Here is a 6669-nt window from a genome sequence, read left to right as displayed (position 1 = left end):
ATTGTGCATTATGATGAGATGGTCGTATCGAGTTTTTACGCATTGAGGTTTCGAGCCACAAAACACCCACATTCGTTTACGCTTCAATGGCTATTAGATGGTGTGTTCGGCGATGTGGTGCAGAGATGTGTAAGTTCGCTACCGAACAGAGAGATCGATCTTGTTTACACTCCTTGTGATATTTGTCCTGATTCGAGGACGAATCCTTTTAAAGAGGGGGAGTATGATACAATCCTAGCTAGCTTAAAGATGAAGAACTGGAAGAAGAGAAAACGAGCGAGATTCATGGAGCCGTTGCGGTATGAATTGAAGAATAAAGACTTGAATCGGGCCTTTAAAGAGTCCTTGTTTAGGAGAAGAAAAGGAAGAGGTGAGTTCGATGGACAAGTCGAATTCCATGCATCCGAGATTCTCGCCTATCCCTGGCAGCTTTACCATTCGGGTTATGACTCTCTCATATGACGTCTAATTTAGGTGATTCAAATTGCTATGGGAAGCCAACTGGAAGTTCTACAACTTTTGTCTTTTGAGCGGAGAGAGATTCAAAGTGTAACAATGTCGTAATTGGGCATGAAGCTCATGCACGTGCACAACCAATTGTCTACGTGAGATTAGAAGGGTGATCGAGAAGCCGACTTGAAGATCAAATTATTTAATTTAATTATTCACGTTTTTAATTTAGAATTTATTATGTTTTTATTATTTTAGAGTCTTTTATGGTCACTAGTAGAAAAATGGCCTTTTGTTACAATTTTTTTTGCTACAAAGAAAAACTCGTTACAAAAGGTATTTTTTACTACAAAATACATGTCGTAGCTAAAAGTCGTAGCAAAAGAATATATATCACTACGGCACAACATTCGTAGCAAATACTTATGTTAAACGTCATCGTTTTATTCTTTTACTACGGATTTTACCGTAGTAATAGAGATTATTTGCTACGCTCGGTGTACGGTAATAAAAGATCTAAATTTAATAAAATCGAAATACCCTACCACTTAAACTGAGAAGCACATATCATCGTCCCTCCCCTTCATTTTCTTTCAATTTCACTTTGTTCACCCACAATCGTTGATACCCTTACAAACTAACACTGGAAGCCATCGTCAGCGAATTACTTCAAGTCTAGCCACCGTCTAACGCCGAGCCACCGAATGCCGCCTCCGCCGCCGCCGCCGCGGTACCCTCACTCTATTTTTTTTCTTTTTTTTTTCTTTTAATGACCTAGGATACCTACAGTCGTGTCTTCGGGCTTCAATAGATCTCTTTTTTAGCACCGAGTTGCAATTCGGATGTGGATTAACTCTGAAATTAGTGGTTCTAAAAACCCCCAATTTTGAAACCCTATCCATGAAGTAGTTTTTGTCTCCTAGTTAATTTTTTGTTATGTTCACGACTAATACTACGAAATTGCATATATTAGCGGTGGTCTTCGCTGCTCGGCGACGAATTAGTTGAGTAGATTTTTGTTTTAGTTAATGTCTTCATGTTGCCTCTTGGTTTCAAATCATTGAATATCACTGGTAAAGTTTGTGTTTTTTTAAGCCACTTCAAATGGTGTTTACTAATGGTTTGTTCTTGAGAACTTAATGGTTTTTGGAATCGAGGTATGGTAAGATGAATGCCCCTTCTTTATTGCTTCTCTTTTAGTCCGTAGAGGTGAGATACTAATTTCTTTTAATAATCTTTTGTATGCACGTCCATGGCTGCACGGTCTTATCATATGTGGTTACCGTGGCACATTATACGCATTAATTTTACATGAAAGTATTATGATTTAACAGTTAGCTTGAATCTTATATTCTACTACTTTAGTTTATGCACAATTGTGAGAACTATTTACAATCTTTGGTGAGTATCAGTTCTATTCCTTGCAATGATAATTGATGCATTCCTACTGCATTAGTTACACTTATGGTGGTGTAGCTCAAGTTTTATTACATATATTATGATATTGTTCTGTAAGGTTTGGTTTGTTGTATTCATTATATTATTGTTTAGTTTTATATATAATAAGTTGCTTATTCCTGAATTATTTACATGTTTTGATGTGCTTGTACATTAATGTTATCTGCAATATTATTGATGGATCGTATTTGATTCATAGATCGAGAAGGTTGGTTGAAGATTTAAGAAACAAAAGATGCTAGCTTTTTCAGCCTATTAAGGTATGAAATCCATCTCAAAGTAATTAGTTTATTAATAACTTGAAATATAATTAAATTATTTCATTACTACAAAGTTTAGGACTTCTTTATTTTGTTCGTGCAGATTCAGAGTCGTACACTTATTTTGCCACAGAAGGTGCCAAGAAAATTGAGAACTACCTTACAAATGCAAGGAGTAGAAGGATGTGAATGTATGTATAATATTTTGCTTCCCTTTTCTTACAAATGCAAAGTTGAACATCATATTTTACCAGCACATTGTCCAACCTAAATAATAAACTCAATATGATGATTATTGTTTATGGCGTTGGTATTAAAGTTGTGGAGTTGCTCAATATGTTCATTTGATTCTTATACACGTTTATTGTTTGTTATATTTGTTTTTGCAGAATCTCTTTGCTTGCTAATCGTCTACACTTTAAAGAGTCATATTAAGGAAGAATAAAAGAGTTGAAAGACCAAATTTTCAAGAAAGATACGGGGAAAGATAATCACAAAAGTATGATTGTTAGGCAGAAACACCTATGTGTGGTGTATTCTTTGCACGTAAACGAGCAAGCTTGCCGCAAGAAGATAGGGTGTTGTTGCGAAAGTTTAAAGACGAAACGATGGAGGAAAAAAAATGCAACAGATGGAAGAAGAGTCTGTGAGTAGTTAGTCTTAGAGGAGAACATGACAATATTATCTCAAACTTATGATTTGTATAAATATTCATGGCTAGATGTAAATTTAATGATTTTAAGATATAGCGGGTTTTTTATTTTTTGATTATGTAATTATATATGATTTGGTATTGAATATTCAGGTATTTAATTGTATATTTTAGAATTATTGCTACAGAAAATGGTTTGTAAAAATCATAATTTTATCTACGAGAGGTGGTCGTACCAAAAGCTGGGTTTGGGCACCAGAAAAAAAACAACCTTTTTGCTACAGGACATGTTGTACCAAATAGTCATGCATTTGTAACAAATTCATAGTCGTAGTAAATGCTAGTTGTGCCGTAATAAAAAAGTATTTGCTACGACAATGTCCCGTAGCAAAGTATTTGTTACGCCCGTATTTACTACGGAGAAAATTCGTAGCTAATTCGTAGCAAAAAGCCTTTTACTACGAATATTGGACTATTCGCTACGAATTTAAATGGTAGCAAAAACCCTTTTTTCTACTAGTGGGTTAGGATTTGCTTATTTATAAGTTTCCTTATTATAAATTAGGTAGGAGTCCTTTTCCTTGTGAAAAAAAAGCCTTTTTAGATCTTATAATTAGGTTGCCAAGTTTGCTTATTTTAAGAGAAGAATTTTGATGACTATTTGAGTATTTTGAGAGATCAATTCTCCTTCACTATTCTACAGCAAATTTCGGGATTTTACAAGTGGATTCTTGTAACTTTCTTTGCGCCATAATATTGGTTTCTGGTTCTTTATAACCACGGGGTCAATATTCCACTTTGATAATAATGGTTTCTAGCTCTTTAAAGCTATGGGGTCATTATTCCTTGCTTCCGGCAAACCTTACTTTTTTTTTTGGATGTTTTCGATCTTGCTTCCGCGTAAGGTAATATGGTCTCGTAACAAGTTCTACGTGGTTCGTATCACTCAATCTCAGATGAGTTTCATGGAGCTTTAATCGAAAAATCCCAGCATAAAAGCTTTGAAGGGTGCAACAGGTGCTGCACCTGTCTGCACATCAGGTGTGGCAACAGGACGGGTTTCTTCTACCAAGCCATAAAGAAGATCGACGTTTTGGGAGAAGTGCTTAAAATATCTTGTGAGAGGTTGATCCGGCGTCTGAAGGGAGTTCAACATTGGAGGGAGTCCAAGAGTGCGGATACAGGAATTGCTTTAAATATCAACAAGGTCGAGTCGTGGCAAGAACGACATATAACATAAAGAGAGAGTCTTTAGTGTTTTTATTAAATCCAATATTGTACAACTTGAATCTGAACTAGTTTAGTTCTCGAGATGTACTATTTATTTTTGTTCGTTTAATATTTTCCAAATATACCTATGGAATTTTTTGAATCCGGGGCGTTGCCTATAATCTCTCTGTTTTAAAATGCTTTATTTTGGAAAAAAAAGGATTAAGATGGTACTATTTCCAAATTAAAATCCAATAGCTTCCTAATTAAATTCCCTTTCTGAATTATAGATACTCTATTTCTCGTGCAACAAATTTCAAATCTAACATTTGGCTAAATAGTTTCTCGTACTTTAAACAAACAATCCAATGGTTAGTTACAACTGTGATGTCTTGATGTTCTACTACCTATATCTCTACAGGTGAATTTATATTACAAAGGCGGAGCAACTGGCAAGAAAATTCAATTACTGGAAGCATATATACTATCGTTTGAAGTTATGGTGTTCGGTCACATTAGTACAGATTGTATGATATATTATGTATTATTTAATTACAAGATTGCATTATGTTTTCGGAAATTACAGAAATAAAGAGACATTCGAATAATGACTCTGTATTCTGTATTATTAACTTTGGTTAATGAAATAAGCGATTCCTATTTAAGGGAGTCAAATTGATTGTATTCTTTTATTATAACAGAAGCATATTGCAAATACCCCATGTGAAAGTCGCAAATGTGCTTTCCCCTGTTATAAAAAAAAATTAGCAAATACCCCCTATGCTTATTTTTACACAACAATCACACCACAATCGACTCAAATCTAGACATTTCCACCGGTTCGATTAGAACCGGAATCGGAAAAATCTATTTGATTCCGGTTCCCCATTTTTGTAAGCGTTAACCGTTGGTTAGAATCGCTAGAACCGGTCTAACTATTTTTTTTATAATTGAAATATTAATTATAAATACAACTAATTCTTCCCTTTTCCTTTTTAAGCCTTTTCAATTTCTTTCTTTTTCCTTTTTTAATTTTTAAAACTACAACCTATTCCTTCCAATTTTTTAAAAGTACACAAAAAAAAATTTCTTTAGTATTTTTAACCGGAATCGGAATCGGAAAAATCGGTTCGGTTCAACGGTTAGAACTGGAACCAAACCCGGAACCGTTTGGAACTCAACCATAAATTACCGAAAATATTATATTCGGTTCCGGTTCCTCCAAAATCGGAACCGGAACCGAACCGAACCTTGGTCATGTCCAGTTGACCAGCCTAAAAAGACCAAAATAGCCCTAAAACATGTTGGAAATGTTCTACTACGTATATATATCTCAAGGTGAATATATATTACAGTGGTGAGGCAATTGGCAAGAAAATTCAATTAATGAAAGCATATATCCTACTAATTGAAGATATGGTGTTCGATCACAGTAAATATTGTATGATTGTATTGTGTTATTTCTTTTAATTACAAGATTGCATTGTGTTTTTGAAATTAGATAAATAAATAGACATTTGAATAATGTTTGTATTATGTATTACTAGTACTTGCCCCGTGTGTTGCACGGACGGATATTATAAAAAAAACATAACAAATACAGAAAAATAAATGATCATAAAAAATAATATAAACAAAATTGATAAGATCCTACATATAATTGAAAATTCAATATATAAAAATTCCACTAATTGCAATTATCGTGTGTATATATATATATATATATATATATATATATATATATATATATATATGGTTTTGTAAAACCTACACTTAGTGAAATACAACATGTGCAATTGAACCGTTCATCCAAAAATCATAACAAAAAACATAGGTTAAGATACTCGGACAAATTCACGTCTTAAACGTACGAAATCAATTTCTCTTAAATCGTTTATTTAATAATAGAAAATTTTGGACACAAAAGCATTGGAAGAAACTAAAAAGAAAAATCACAAAAAATGTTTGTTCGTTCAATATTTGTTCCTACTTTACAATAAATAATATATTTACGTGTAATTTTAATTCAAAATAGTATGAATAAAATTTGATAAGTAAAACTCGTAACCGTGCACAAAAATAGTAAAACATAAAATGAAATAGTGATTTTCAATAATCATTTTTCAAATTTAAAATAGTTTTGAGTAAAGCACCACTACTACGATGTATGGACAAATCCATTGTCAAAATTTATAAACTTAATTACCATTAAATAATTTATAAAAAAATTAGTGAAACTTGACACAATACATTTTTATATGTCTTAAACAGTTTTTTGAATAGTTCGCTTATAGATAAAAATTTACAATTCAATCATTGGTCAATCATAAACATTGGGAAACAAATTTTGTAAAAACTGGTTATACTTCAAATTGTCCAAAACACATACAAAATTGGGGAAAAGTAGTAAACCAAGTTAATTCTTATTACTGAAAAAAAAATTATTCTATATGTCAAAAGGTTAAAAAAAAAAAAGAAAAAAAAAAAAAAAAGAAGGTTATTATAGGGGTTTTTTGCAAAATCTACCCTTGTGTAATCTCTAATTCCTAAAAATCCTATCGTGTTAGAAAAATTAGCAAAGACTCGCTTATGAAAATAAGTCAAAGCCAAAAAAAAAAAAACCCTAACAGCCCAACGTAC

At 32.6% G+C, this 6669-nt stretch overlaps 1 long non-coding RNA gene across 2 annotated transcripts; it reads left to right on the top strand.

Moving 5' to 3' along the window:
• Positions 1–986: 986 nt before the first annotated feature.
• On the top strand, positions 987–3025 carry LOC105960211 (uncharacterized). 2 transcript variants are annotated; one of them, XR_001172998.2, is made up of 4 exons: positions 987–1180; positions 2108–2168; positions 2272–2359; positions 2558–3025. It is a non-coding gene; the product is annotated as an uncharacterized LOC105960211 (long non-coding RNA). The 2 variants fall into 2 exon arrangements; XR_016031421.1 differs by lacking the exon at positions 987–1180 and having other exon boundaries at positions 2033–2168.
• The last annotated feature ends 3644 nt before the right edge of the window (positions 3026–6669 follow it).

The sequence above is a fragment of the Erythranthe guttata genome, chromosome 5 (assembly GCF_056151865.1).
Source record: "Erythranthe guttata isolate IM_541 chromosome 5, IM_541, whole genome shotgun sequence".
Lineage (NCBI taxonomy): Eukaryota > Viridiplantae > Streptophyta > Magnoliopsida > Lamiales > Phrymaceae > Erythranthe > Erythranthe guttata.
The sequence above is the reverse complement of the archived record's forward strand: the minus strand, read 5'-3'. Positions and strand labels throughout refer to the sequence as shown.